Genomic DNA, 15,681 nt, shown 5'->3' on the forward strand with positions numbered 1-15,681 from the left:
TTTGCAGACCGGTGATCTGCATTTTCTGTCGACTTTCAAAAGCCGAACGTGAGTATTCTCAAACTCAACGAAAAGCAATTGCGGTATATTGGACTGTCAAACGGCTTCATAAGTACCTTTCTGGATCAAACTTTACTTTTGCTACTGATCACAAGGCCATAAAGTTCTGTCATCTTACAAAGTCTCTAGCGAAGTTTTTTAATGACACGGTGCAACGGTGGATTATTGCACTGAGTTCGTATAACTACACAAATGTTGATTGTAGTACAAAGACGATTCCCCATGCCATTTTCTTATCCAGAATTCCATTGTGTTACTCTGATTCAAACCATTCAGATTGCGTATTGATTCAACCATTAACAGTCAAGCAGCATGCGCTTGTTGCTGTTACTAGAGAATATTGTGCTCATCCTGCGCTGAGACGTAGCTGTACACAGCAAAAGCGATGTTGATTTCCTGCATTTTACTGCTGCCGCAAAAGTTTGTCCATTACTCCGGACGGATTGTTGTGCTGTTGGGGATAGAGTTATCATTCTACCGACCCAGCGAGCGGCTGTTCTAGCCGATTTACACTCTAGTGGTCTGAGTGTAAAAGCGAAATCTCTTGCATGTTTGTTATGTTGGTGGCCGGAACTAGATGCTGACTTCAAGTATACATACAAGCTTAATAGCAAGCCATCACATTGGTATCCGTGGCCGGTTACTTGTAAAACATTTCAATGAGTTGATGCCAACAACTGCGGTCCTTTTTACGGTAAATACTATGTTATTATTGACGCATAATCACGTTGGTCTGAAGTTTGTTCTAACTACTTCTGCGAATGTTGAATTCACACAAGTTTTCAGCCACAAAGGTGTATTAACTGCTTTGGCTACTGACAACGGCACACACTTCACTGCTAGATCCTTCCAGAAACGGTTGAAATACCTTGGATGTTGACATCTGTTTACTTTCCCACGACACCCCCAATCAAATGGGCTTGCTGAGAATTTTGTACGAAAGCTTCTTTCGTGGAGTTAGACCGTGGGATCGATAGTTTTCCAATGCAATACAGGAATGCCGTTTTATTCCGTTACTGAGGAGAGTCTAACATTTTAAATCTCACTCGTTGCATACGAGTATTGACTGTGCCCAAACGGCTGATGTTACGTTTTTGAAGGGTAATGAGTTACGACCTACTACAGGAATGATACTTTTATCAAATGGCAAACGGATGGTCACAATTCCCGATTTGCATGACCTCTCTTATCATCGGAGACACATTGATCAGGTTGAGTTCAATACAGAGGTCAGTCTGTTAACGACCCTGTTTCAAATCCTAATGAATCGTTTAGGGATGATCTTATTGTGTCCAAACAAAACGTTATCTCTGAAGAACATATTTTTTGCGAAGAACCTGAATTTTCCAATCCGAGAAGATTCGAAAGATTACGATCAAGACCACCAGTGAACTACGAACATCCACACGCTCATTCAAGGTGTGCAGGATGTGATGAACATGATTGATACTCTTTTCATTATTTTCTTATTTTAATATTCCAAGTGCTGTATACACGCATCAGTTTGAAAAAATACGTGCTACTTGTCACGCCCTACTGAATTCCGGATTTCTAGTTCGTTTGGTTATACTGATAAACGTGTTGAACTCAGTTACTACAAGTGGTTTTGATATCACTATACATTGTAACACTTGCTTCGTCTGGTCTTACTCGATCTATACCGAGCAGTCGAGCAGTACAGGGAAGTGTATCCTTCACGCAGCAAGTATGTAATCAGAGATTTTGACTCTTCCAGTTGCCTGGAAACATTAGATTTGAGTCTTCCTTCGGTATGGAGAAGAACCTATACGAAGACAAAAGCGTGTTTTATTTCGATATTCCCCAGTGACTTTTCCGCACATACAAAGATTTTGGAAGGTTGCTTTTTATGGTTAGAAATCTGCATGGTTAGATGCTTTTGACAGGTTTTCAGTATATTCTGATCAACCAGTGAGCAAATAGAAACGTCTGTTTCGTCAAACCATTGTCGTCGTACTGGTTTTGTAGCGCAGTTATCATTACTGCTGCTTCAAGGAGTTTCTTTTTATGGTAGTCGACTATTCTTCCATAACTATCAGAAGGGTTGGTTTGAATGGCCTGAAACATTACATTTGCTGAGTTAATTCATACGGCATCTGATTTCCTCCTCCTATGAGGATGTGTTCCGCATGTTTCGAGGAAGTTCCATGTTTCACTTTGGTGGAAATACCTGTGCGGCAATTACTTAACGAGGCAGGTGCCCTTCTCCTCATTTAGGTTGGCACGCATGATAACTAAGGTTCTCCATGATTGAAAAACACTCTGTTATTAATTAATTTCAGAGCTTCATATATGGGCGGAAAATAGCGGCCACTGTAGCACACCAACCCAATTCTGAGAGGGGCAATATTTTCCAATTTTGTGAATCCCGATAAACTCAAACACTAAAATCTTTGAGCAAAAGATTAGAAAAAGCCTGCTGAAACATATTGATTAGATTTGTGGTTCTCAAGCAATTTCCCCGTGCATCCAACTCGGTATATCACGAGAGGTCAACCCCCCTCAACGTTTTGCAGGCTGAAACGTAAAATTCTAATAATAACAAGGATACTCTTGAACAGCAAATGAATGAACAGGTCACCAGATTCACTGCTTCCGTGTTTTACAAACTCAATCCGGAATGACACAAAACCTCAGTGAGAGCATGACGAACTTTGTAATTTTAAGAGTAGTGCAAGGTAGCGGGAAGCTTGTAGTTTTTTCAGAGTAATTCTAAAAATTGCGGAGCTATATATGAAGGTGGTAACACGCCATTCTTAGCTTATACTTGATTTCTTTTTTAATAGAAATTTCGTTCCTCTAAGGATACCAATTTATGCTGAGATCCGAGAAGCGCTGTACAGCTGTTTCCTCCTCGTTGATAGACATCAGCAGTGAGCAACTCACAAAGCCCAAACCCGTGAATTCCCTATCAGTGGCTTGAATGTTCAATTGTTCGGCCACCGGTGGCTGATAGGCAGTGTGATTAGCTCGCACTTGGTCACGTGATCAAACAGGCCAAATGGCAACTTCCCGGGCGGAAGTGACTCTGGTTTGCAGCATAGATTAGCTTCATGCACACGAAGAAATCCCTATTTTATAAAATCCCGACAACCGATTTCCCAACGCACGAAATTTCAAAATACCCGACCGGCAAGGGTATGTCGGTGCAACTGAAGGAAGTGCACAGAATACTGCCCTCAGTACCTTCCCATTTGTATCAAAGACCGAAATTCCCAATTCTGTCACTCAAAGCTTAGGTTTTCGGAAGTGCATGCATTGCGGTAAACTCATGAACTGCAGTGAAAATGATGTAGTGACTATTGTACAATGCATTTAGGACTAGCAGCTGAAGATGATCATGGTGAGCGGTTCTACGGTCTGCTGATAGCATGAATTACGATTGCCACCATTTCCTGGCTGATCAAAACAATATTGCAGAAACCTTTTCACCACTTGAAATCTGCTAGGATAATTTTTTAACCATGGGTATTCCCCTCGTCCGCAGTCTACTAAGAAGTAATGTTTACCCATAGCGACCCCAAAAGTGGGATAGTGATGTACGGTAGAGTGAATCGTTGGAGAATGGACAAGTGTGGACTGCATTTGACTTGTCAACAACCATTTTAACACTATGCAAAATGGATCCATCGAATGCCACGACCGACGACAAAATCGCAAGAGGTAACTTCATGAAGTAGGACTAAGTCATTGTTGTCTGAATAACATGGCCTCATCCGGTCAGAAGCAGCTGCACAAGTCGAACAAGCAGTCCATAGGGTTGTTCACCCCCAATTTATTTCGATGTAGGCCAGAATGTGCGATATCATGTGATATTTTTGGACCCTGTGTGTTGTCCCCGAACCACATTTTACCCATGTATATTATTTTTGGCGCACCTACTTCAAGTATAATAGAGAAATCATTGCACTAATACTAGGAGTCTCTCAATTACCATCAATCTAACAAAATTTTCCGGGACGCTACTTGGTCTCAAAGCCAGGAATAGGAAGAACGTTGGACATCAAGTTAACGAGGTTCAGCTTAAAAGAAACTTTCACAGCTCCGTTTCAATTAGTTTAGCGGACAGACCTACGGAATGTGACACACTTTGGACATAACACCGCGATAGCCGAGATCATTACGCTCAACTGTCGCCCTGAAGCACTTTGATAATGTTTACGAGGTTTTACCTAACTTGAGTCGCTGGATAAAAAGTTCGAAATTCTTCACGATCCTGTTGAAATCTCTCACTCTTTTCCTCCTAGAATTTTCGAAAATAGTCGTTCAGCCGTATCGGTGCCTGACTGCCTTGCCATGAGCAAAACCTAAAAGGGCTGAAATACTGCTAGGTCGCACAAGCCCAAACGGGAGTGGTCGAGATGCCTGGGTTGGTTTCATACCACGGACTCTCCGGTCAAATATTTTCACTCTGACCACTCACCTATCTCAAGCTAACCAAAGATATTAAAATGTAATAGTTGAGCCCCATGCCATAAACAGACGGAATTTGACAAGAGGGAAATACAACGCCCATAAACTTCTTGTGCGATCACCAACAACTGAACGATTGTGCATTGTAAGTTTTTTCTATGCTGGTCTTAATTCATTCGTTCACCCAAAATTTTGATTCGTTTTGCAGGTGGTTGTAATGGTAATTGTATTCAATATCACCTCTGCTGTGGTGTTGGTTCCGATAACACCTCAAGATCTTGGAATATTAATTCTTGTTTCAGTGAAATAGGAGAATACTGTATCGACGTGCGTCTGAATTTCTTGAGATGATTTAGCATCCACCTACCAATATTTGTCAATCCCAACTCCTCACTATCTGGTCCCAGCGTGTTTATCCGAGACATTTCAGGTTTCCCCACTTGGGACTCCTGTTTCATCACCTTTCCATACCTACTGTTTCTCGGTTCACATCAGGCCGGCACTTCGGTCGTCTGGCACGAAAACCCGACACTTGTTCATTCTCTCTGATCTTTCCGGTATCAACCCTATTGGCTAGCCGGTCAGGTCTCACCCAGGTGCACCAGTTTTGCATCAGTAACCCTCACTTGAACAAGAATCCGATCTTGACAGGAGACTCGTATGACTCAACTGAGGTTGTCGTTTATGATGATCCCCTCCAACTGAATGTGCTGCACCGGGGTGCCTATTGATCCCGTTGGTATGAGGTCAGATATATCGTTATATTCTGTTGTCTAGGCGTAAATTAGGGAACTCCACCAGTTTTTCCTCCTGTCTGTAAGCGGCGGATTCCCCACCCTGTCATTCAGTGTACGGTTTTTCCAACTGACCCCAGACGTTCACCAAATATTTGTCGAAAAATAGGGTACTAAAGACAAAGTTTTGCGTGAAGTGTGGCGTTTACTCTCATCTTTAAGAAACCGTAAGGTTGGTTTGAACCATGAACATTACAATGAATTCGGTTAATTCTTTCATCTGACGAACACATGAATTCCAAATTCACGTGCATGGGCTCTCAGTATTGGAAGTCGATTCATGCACAAGCCAAACTCAAGCAAATGATTGGCTGGTCCTAGTCACGTGATCCATACCGAAACGTACAACCACTGCATACGAGGCTCAGCTGGTCAAGAGAAATTTGCACTAATGACCGTTCGTGGCTTGGTACCTGAGCGGGGTAAGCCTGGGTAGCGTCCCTGGTGGTTCGCGGTCCAAGCCCGGGCGACATCGCTCGACACTTTTCCGAATTTCCCGGTTAACATGTTGCTTCATAGGATGCTACTGCTTTTGCTGAGTCATATGGCACTAAAATGTGGTTCACCGAGATGAAAGCAACCTAACATTCTGAGTGCGAAGTCTTAACTTTGGTTACATATCTATGACTATAGTTAAGTTTGAATCGAGATTTCCGAAAACACAAATGGCGAGTTCCTCCCAAGTTTTAGTTGGAAGAAATGATGTGGGTATTAAGAAGAAGGTTGTGTAAAGAAAGGCAGTTCGATGGATACGTTAATGTTCGCGGATACATTCTATGATGTTGCGATTTTTTACTCCATAAACGTCCTATGGCACGTATTTCACGCGAAGAAGCAGAGGTATCCTGCAATAAATTAATAAAATTGTTCCATGCTATTTTCTCGCTTGCACTGACAGTTCATCTTTCCTTGGATTGTGCGCTTCAACCATGTAACTCGATTTTTTCTTGGCTTGTGCACAAATGCAATTTGAACGCGCGCGCTTCCTGGCTTGTGCATAACTAACCAATCAGAATGCTGGCTTGTGTATGAATCTTTTGCCCTTAGTATTCGCAAAATGGAATTGAAGTTTTGAAGGCTACGCCGTGTCCCTAATAGACCAAAGCAACAGGCAAATGAGTACAGAGTACTAGTTCAAACTTCTGAGCCCCATTTAAGCATCTTTGGGGCTCAGTGATGCTGAAAGATTATTCCACAAGCCATTCCACCAGGGGTATGATTGCTCCAGTGGACATTGAAATTCGGTGAGCAGCAAAAATATGTTGATAGATTAAAATGGTTTTTAGTTTGAGCATACGCTCAACAAGATGCAACATTTTGGTTTAAAAAGTTTCAATCTGCTTGTAAAGGTTCTGCATATGAGGGCATCGTGCGGTTAATGAGCTGGCGCACGTGCTGAGCCTTAGACGCACACCCAAAATTTCACTGAAACCATTGTTCGAAGGAAATTTTAACATGAATTTTTAGCATTTGGTGGCAATTATTGGAACTCAAAACATCTCGCGCGGCTGCAGTTTTGTCGGAAGTTGTTTAAACGCATTCAAGGCTCACTGTGGGCGCGGAATTCGGATTTCGATGGTGTTGTCCATGAAAAAGCTGGTTTCTTCATGTGCCTTCGTCTGTATTGCATTCGGAAGCGATCTCAAGACTACGTTAATAATTGAGCCCTCTATGTCTGTGCCAACCTAAAATGAAGCGGCCGTCCGCGAAATGTCGTCTGTCGTTGCGACAGACATGCCACCACACAACCAAGGATTTCTTCAGAGCTGGTAGGTCCATAAGCCGAAGCATGTCAGTGCGATGATGGCATGGCACCGTCGTACAAAGTGAGATGGCACTCCACCAACTATTTTCTCCAGAATCTCGACCGCAACCCCTCGCCCACTCAAGCCTGTAGCCACAACTTCGAGTAGTTCCCATCCGGCCACGTCTCTGGGATGAGCTCTTCCGTACCCCATAAATTTTCGCTCGTATTTGGTTAGCCTGGCTTTTCTGCTGCAACTTCGGCTTGCCTGTTGCGCAAGTTCAAATCCGTATACGGAGTTCAGGTCGCCCTATGTATTAGCAACTTGCCCTCATCCAACCTATCCCCCTGCACCTGATATCCCTACAATAGTGCAACCAGTGAGTCTGCTTGCTTTCAGATTAAACCACATTTTTGAGACAAAACTTGCCATGCGCTCCCAATTTGAATGATCTCATCTCCATCTCCACTTTTGCTCGTTGTGACTCCCGCCATTTACCTAACCACCCAAGGTCACTCATCGCCAGCAACGGTTTTCAGTTTTAGTTCATGCAACCTGACTGTCTTTGGTCTAGTCGAACCTCATGCCCATTTTTCCCAACTAGTTGGGAGATAACCCATTATTACTATATCATCGGGTATTCCCCACTGTTTATGACATTGCCCTCTTTTGTGCAATCCGCACCGCCACAAATCCCCCAGTCATGCTCCATTCTGACTGTGAAACTATGATCATGCCAGACGGTATGCCACCCACAAGTTGGAAATAAATCTTACTATTATTATTATTATTATAACAAGTGGAGAACACCATAGGGTGGCCAGTGCTCTCAAGTGCTCTCTCAAGTCCTTGCACAAGCCAAACGGACTGTGACGGTCTTGTGAGTGAATATAACGAGCTAGTCCGGTAAATATTAGGGGCATGGCGAACTGCGGGCAAGCCATAAGACGACATGGTTGCCACGGCACCGTCATCACGACGTCAGTTCCATGGACAGTCTGTGAACATCCTGGGTGAGCCATTTGGGGTTATCAGGGCTGTAAAGACCGGTGTTAAATCGTGACCACTGAAGACCATCACGGACCAAGCATATTCTTGGGTCCGTCGAGAACTCAGGTTAATTCATTACTGCTATGCAAACAGGGTAATACGACAGCCTTATTTAGACCGCGTACTCAAAATAAGTGTCAAAATAGTCTGCTAGAGGGCACTGCGGTACTGGTCAGACTGCAGTTTGGAAAAGTAGACAGCTTAAAGCAGTTGGAAACTTTAATAACTATAGTGAGGGACAAGTTCAAAGACGATAGTGGACATTCAGGCTGATAGTATGGAATGGTGTAATGTGGTTGATGCGAGCGGGTATATCCACATATGTACTTGAGGGACGTGCATTAACCAAGTGATGTTAAATGATGTTTCAGTACCCGATTTTATAGTGGTAGGGAAGATTATGAGGCCAGTCCTTAACATGGTAGAAGAGTATGAAAGTTTTCACGAAAAGTTTGCGTGTTGACAGGGCAACTCCTCAAACTCTCTCGGGGACATGTAATCCCCACTGCGCTTGGAGACGCTGTAAGATATGGCTGCCAACTGATGTCTGTGGCTTTCTTGTTGTCAGCCTCTACCCAGATTGCCTGAATGAGTGTCTATGGGCGTATGTATCTCGGAATGATTGTAGGAAGGTAGCACCAAAACCGTTCTCCGACCACCCCTATTCCCTTATTTTCGATGGGGATCTCAAATAAATCACAGTTGCTCTGCAGCGAATCATCGGTGTTGCGAACCCCTGTCACGCTGTCGATGATGACGGCGGTGTATTACTCGAGTCATGTCTGGTTATGTATCTGTCCATGAATCTGGGCAGAAGGAGCCCGGGTGTTAGTAGACGGTTTCCAAAACCCTGGCTGAAGCGCGCGTGATTTCAGAGTTATCTCGTGTGAACGTGAGTGTTTAGCTGGCGAGCTTTTATGGAAGTGGGATTTATAAAGCAAGAAAAAGGATTAGAAAGCCATGACAGGCAGCTTTCAGAAAGCTCCAATAACGCTTATTCATGAAGCGAGCGAGGGACCTGCAGCGGCAATCCGATTACACGTTTAGAGCTACAATGTATAATATCATGTCGACTAGAAACGCGGATGGCTCTCCGCTTTTTTCTGGCGCGCGGGAAGTATCCTCACAGATCTGGAACTCAAGTGCGTTTAGAGGGATCAGTAGTTTGAAGCATGCGGGTGTAAAGGATCGGAGAAAAACGTGAGGTTCATTGCCCGTTCGCATCTTTGGAGAGTGGAATGGTCTCAGCATGGCGTACTACAGCCTAGGGAACAGCTTAGAGTTTTACAGATTGGAATGTCTTGAAGGCGCTACACCATATGCATTTAGTGAGTTTTTAGCTTACATGTGAGACTGCCTTGCTCCAAAATTGCATTACCACTGAACGATTAACTTTATTATTAACTTACGCTGCAAGCACAACAAGTTCGGGCAAGCGGCGCTGTAGTTAGACAAAACCTTTTTTCATTTTCTGTTCTCTCTTGGAATGTCTTGAAGGCGCTACACCATATGCATTTAGTGAGTTTTTAGCTTACATGTGAGACTGCCTTGCTCCAAAATTGCATTACCACTGAACGATTAACTTTATTATTAACTTACGCTGCAAGCACAACAAGTTCGGGCAAGCGGCGCTGTAGTTAGACAAAACCTTTTTTCATTTTTCTGTTCTCTCCACTAGAGAAGGTGGAATGCGAGGTGCAGTGTTGCGCCTTGGAGCTGGGTTACCTAAGTTTCGGGGGCAGATGTTCATTTAGTAGTCTCCTAATTAATTTGTCATTGAGTCGGGGCGCCATGACGGATAAGTCTTTGGATATTGGCCACATGTCGCCATACCGTCTACATTGTCGTAAAGAGTGGAGAACGTGCAGTCGGCAGCTCTGCACGATTTTGTCAAAAGAAAGCTGGTGCAATAGTGACATGCGCACAGTTTGTTGTTCTTCGTGACATCATGAAGACAGCTAATCCAAGCGCGCTAGACGAGTCGGGGATAATCGGGGCCAGTGTGCATTTCAGCCAATAGATACTAGTGCAGCAGGGCCATCCTGCCACAATTATGGTGTCGATTCGATTTAAATGGAAACTTAGCCTCGTGAACTTACTGGCGCGAATGTTATATTGGTCACAAAGTCAATGGAGACGGTAGCAAGAGCGTTGAAGATTCCGGCCGGCGCCGAAAGTTTCTTAGTTACTTTTTTACGAAGCAATTGATTGTTTTGAACAGCTTAATGGAAACTTCTGAACGCCCCGTAGCCGAGTCAGTAGCGCGTTGCAAATTACCTACAAAGTGTGCAGAGTTTATCATCACACTACCCTGGGTTATGAACGGACAAATCGGCTGAATGGGTGCCTCACTCCTTGTGGCATCCGGGATCTGACGGAATGCCTACAACTTTTCAATAAACATGTATAATAGCAAAGGATGTCAGTTAACCAACGCGTGTGCCATTTTGCTTGCCTGAAATTTTTTATGTTAAATAATTTATGTGAATTTCATGTGATAGGCCCAATACAGCGTCCGGGTTTGTGTCACCATAATCCATTGCATCATTTGCAACCACTTGTGGAGGGTTGGATGCACACCTACCTAAATTACTACTCTGCATCCAACTTTTTCTGCCCTATTTTTGCATTTGTGGGTCCCGCAGTTGCACCGCGGATGTGTGACTTCCGCGAAGATAACCCTAACGCACATTTTGATAGGTCGGAAGATGCTGCAGAAAAATAGCCTTCACACGCGACCGCGTACAATTTGTTCAAAAATAGCGAAGCCCTAATCTGCATGGGGACAGCATTGTTACATACTAAATAAGGTTAATTAGTGTGGACGCCTTACCCGACGTCAAAACACTCCACCTTGTGCTGGGGCTGATTTCCTATAGGGTGACTGACCATCCACGGATTTACGTTGAAAAAAACTCATGTGGTTTAAACGCCTTTGATTCTGCTTAAAAGGGTAACTTCAACTTATTGCCCCTGAGACACGTAGATTTGTACCAGCGAACGCGGTTGTTCCATCACCAAAGCGTCGTCGGGCTAGACCATTTTTGGTTCATTCTCCAGCGGGTAAAAGCAATACCCCACAGACGGATGTTTGAAACGGCAGCAGTGGTGTAGGGTTAATTTGGCCTCTATTCGTCAAAACATATCTCAGGGCAACTTATATATCCAGAATGTCTCCCTCATCAAAAGCCCATTATGAGGTTGAATCATCTTGATGTGCAGCTGGGGTCTACCTTAAGGACACCGAACAGTTGATTTTAGGGTGATTGAGATGGCAAGGTTCGTGATTCGTTTAATCACCACGCGTAGCGTATTGGTGACGCTAATAAGCCTGAAGCTTCCGAGCTATAAGCAGTCACCAGATTTGCACAGTAGCATGACAGTAACTCCCCATCAAACGGAAGGGAGTTTGTCTTCGTTGAATTACTGGCTAAGCGCCAGGTGAAGATGCTTAGTCACATTGGCGGACGCGTCATTCATGCGACTTGGATGTAGCTCATTTGGCCTCAACCTGCTCAAGGGACTTGTCCCGTGCTAGGATTGACGCACTCACTCCTCCGTGAAGACCGAGCTGATCAGGGGTAGCTCGTAGTTTTTTCCAAGACCGGATGTCATGAGGTTGCTTGGTAACACTACATCAGAGCATGGTGTTTTCTGTCAGCTTTGGGATAAACTGCGTAGTTCCGGTTTCCATCCTTCGGGTAAACGGGGCGGCTTTTTCCTCCACCGGCATCTCACTTTTTTCTTTTGCTGGCATAGTCTAATACTTTTGCCTGTTTTCGCATGTTTTTAACGGATTTCTGGATTGCTGCGGCCCTTCATCTCACGAAATACCAGCTCATCTTCGTCTCCTACAATCATTTTTAAAGAAAAAAACGGAACCTAGGTTCCAAGGACGCCATATCTTTTTCGGCGTATCCCATCCTTTCTGGTTGTGTGCTGCTTTCTGTGGAACGACCAGAGCATCCACTTTGTGAATTTTTGGCCAATGATCCAGTGTGCCTCATGTACTGAAGCTGAATCCAGTTTAATCTTGTCATCAGTGATACGGTTTCCGGCAACTTAGCACGGCAGACGTTACCAATGTCACATCTGAGGTTCCGAATTCGTGTTACTTCACGAAAGGGACTTCGTTAACACTTGATTACCAGAGTATATTTCTTTGGCGCTAACTAGATCAAGTTGGGATACTGGTTGGCCCGCGCGGTATCTGGTCTGTCTGTGGGTAACGGATCGTCTTCCGATGAGCTAGGGAAGCAATTGCAGACGACGCTGAGAAGAGAAAAATTGGTACATACTAGTGGAACGTGAATCCAAACTGTATCACAAAATAGTGCAGGAATGGCGTTGAAGAGGGCGATTAGGGTGGGCATGGCTCCATTTTAGTATGAAGCAACCTCATCCGCCTTCCCTTGTTTTTAGTTACCACTGACGATGGTATAGCCATCTGTCGAGATGTCCGCCATAGAGATCTCCAGTGTGCGCCAGTTTTCTGTAAGTGAGATTGCGGACGATTGTTAACGGAAAGTCGGTTGTCGAACACAGGAAATCTTAGCGATAAGACTGAGACAGTTTGTGGACAGGCACGCCAATATTCTTTCTGTTGCATCCGAGGATGATGAGCCTAGGGGATAACATAATTGATAGTCCTAGGCCAGATTTGAGTTCAAGCATTAATAATAATAATAATAATAATAATAATAATAATAATAATAAGGTTTATTCCCAACTTGTGGGTGGCATACCGTCTGGCATGAAAGGGGCTTCTGCGGCGTATACTTATGCTTCCTGCCATGGTGCCCTGTTTGCAGGACAACTTCGCCCCCCGGGTCCAATCTCCGCCAACACTTTGGGTCGAATATTCCGGCGAATTCTGTTTGCAGATCGCACGAAGTCATCCTTTGGACTTATTTATTTACTTTTCTTCAAATATTTGCGTTGGCCATGGTTCTCTCGGCTTCTTGGAGTTTCGAGCACGGGCTGTATGTTGTACTGCCCGAATGGAGCCTTGTCTGATTGCCTTTATGGTGGCTTGGACCACCAAAATGTGTTCCTTTGGTAGCGCTCCAAAGAGGCTCATTTTCTCAGGGGACTAAATCTTGAATTAGGACATTAGGCTTCCGTTTCACCGAGGTTTCCTAAACCGCGGCCGCTTTCTTTCCGTCAATGCGGTTACTCTCAGGTCACCCGCCAACAGCGTGTCCAATTCGGTGTACGTAGGATTTCTAGGCGCGGTGTCTTCGAATTTGTAGCCCTCGGGGTCAAGTTTGGTGACCGGACCTACATTCACACTGGTCACATTTGAAGAATTTTAGCTGAAACTGGTAGTTTGGCAATTCTAGAAGAATCCTTCTCGGTTTTCTTTAACTACAGCCACCTTCTGAGACAATAGAGTCGACGACCGCTCTGCTATGGTTGAATGAACGGCGGTTGTGTGGCTCTCATATCTGTCCAAGACGTCAAGATAAACCCCTCTGGCTGATCTCTCTGTAAACATCGCCACTTCTCTCTGCAAAGCATACATAATCCGAGTTTGAGCTTGTGACTCGGGTGTATAGTTTGCTACAGGGCCTTCTTCTATACGAGAAATAAGCAGGGATAATTCCATTTCCGCTGAATGCTCTGCTGTGCTTCCCTCAGTCCGAGATCACTGTTATTGGTGGTCGATGGCTCTACCAGGGTTGAGTAAAAGCTGCGATCTCGAGTGATGGTCAGTGGAACCAGACTGCTTTCAAAAAGACAAGATTTCACAATCACTATCCAAATTGTTTTAAGCTTTAGGTCAACTGATGTGTCACCAAAGTGAAGCATGCCCTGGTCCTCTTTCTTATAACCGCTGTGAAAAAGTGTTCACCACTACAAAGAGCGTTCTTCGGGTATACGCTGGATAATGTGGATGGATATGTGAATACACTACGGTGGTTTCCGAGGATAGTTTCACTCTCAGCCCAGAAGTAAAACTACTTCCCTCCCCACATAATCATTCTGCGTAAGGCGATTTGTTTTCAGGAGCGAGTTTGTTAGGCTTTGGCCGGGTGGTTGTGAAAAATGAATCCCAGGCTACCAACCTGGACCCATTGTGCACCTACTTATCAGGGACGCTTTGCGAGCCTTCATGGCCACGTCGAGGTTCTGCAGCACCTTCTTTGAAGCCAACAGAGCCGAGATAGATAGCGGTAGCTACACACTCGGAGTAGAAATTTTGTCATCGACTTTTGTGTTTGTATCCTTCTACTCATCGGATAGAAGTAGCCGCTTTTCCTCATTTGTTCCGGCCAAAAAGAAACATTTGCCCCGGTCATATAAACGTGAAAATGGGGATTCGTTTTCAGTATCTAGAGGTGTTGTTTCATTTGTGGAATGCGTAGCAAGCGGAAGGAAGTTGCCGTAGAAAAATGGCTCTGAGAGTTAGATAATCGGTTTATTTGACCATCCTGCGGACACATACGTTCAAATACCACCTGGCCCATCAAGCGTGACATGGAATTCCACGTGGATATATACTTCTTCCACATTTGTTCTTGTTTACCAACACCTTTGATATGGAGCAACTTGTCACTGCCTGGCTCACGGCTTTTATTGAGTGAATTCGTCGCAGAAATCGAGTGCAGTCTGACAGGTTATAATCGCGTAAAAATATAACCTAATGACGAGAGTTGACTTAATAAATAGAAGTAACGGCGGGAGAATTCAGCAAAAAATTGTATTTGCTAAAACTGAAACCAAATTTGAAAATATGGAAATCCAGTGTGCAGGACTTTTGCCCATCAAATTATTTGGAAGCCAGTACTACTGTTACTCAACTTTTATAAAGGGACGCTTCCGTGCATGCTGATGTGGAATCTTGCCCCGAGAAGTTACCCGTATGTGGATTTTACTTTGGTGAAAATCCCACCCAGGCCACGATCAACGTCTTTAACCACTGGCATTTGTATGCCCTCAGTTGGTGCAACCCATCGTCCATTTTCGTTACAGCTCCCCAAAGGGTGTCATTATCACCCTTAAAGCTTAAATCACTTTAAGATCGGGTCTGTACATAGTCGCAGCTGCCAAGTTTTGACATCACAAAGTTTGAGGGCCCATCGTCCAAATCCGCAGTAACTCCATCGATCTAGTGCCCTTCCACCCCACGCAAAAACTTTAACAGCTGATACCATGATCAGTGGCACCTCACATTGGTCCAAGCGAGCACTCACCGAAGGAACACGATCCGTGACTGGCCCAAACTAAGTAGCCACAGAGATATTAGAATTAGGCCGATTCTTTATGAAGAAGATCACCCGCCCTCTAGAACTCTGTTGTCCCAGAATGCTGTTCAACAAGATAAGAAATCCTACCAGCATTATCATAGCTAACCAATTTGGCGTGTACGGTTGCCGAAGTACTTGGGGAAACCTAACTGATGGTCCGATAAGCGAACAAACTCACCTGCCAGGGGTCGACGGCCTTCCACCCAGTATTGTGAAACAAGGCGGCCGAGATATTGGAATACTTGCACTAAATCTTTTCACCCACTCCATAAACTATGGAGTCGTCCCCTCCCAGTGGAAGAAATCTGTAATCCGCCCTCATTTTAAATCCGGATCTAGGCAAACTCCATC

Source organism: Opisthorchis viverrini, assembly GCF_000715545.1.
Source record: "Opisthorchis viverrini unplaced genomic scaffold opera_v5_25, whole genome shotgun sequence".
In the NCBI taxonomy this organism is placed as follows: Eukaryota; Metazoa; Platyhelminthes; class Trematoda; order Opisthorchiida; family Opisthorchiidae; genus Opisthorchis; species Opisthorchis viverrini.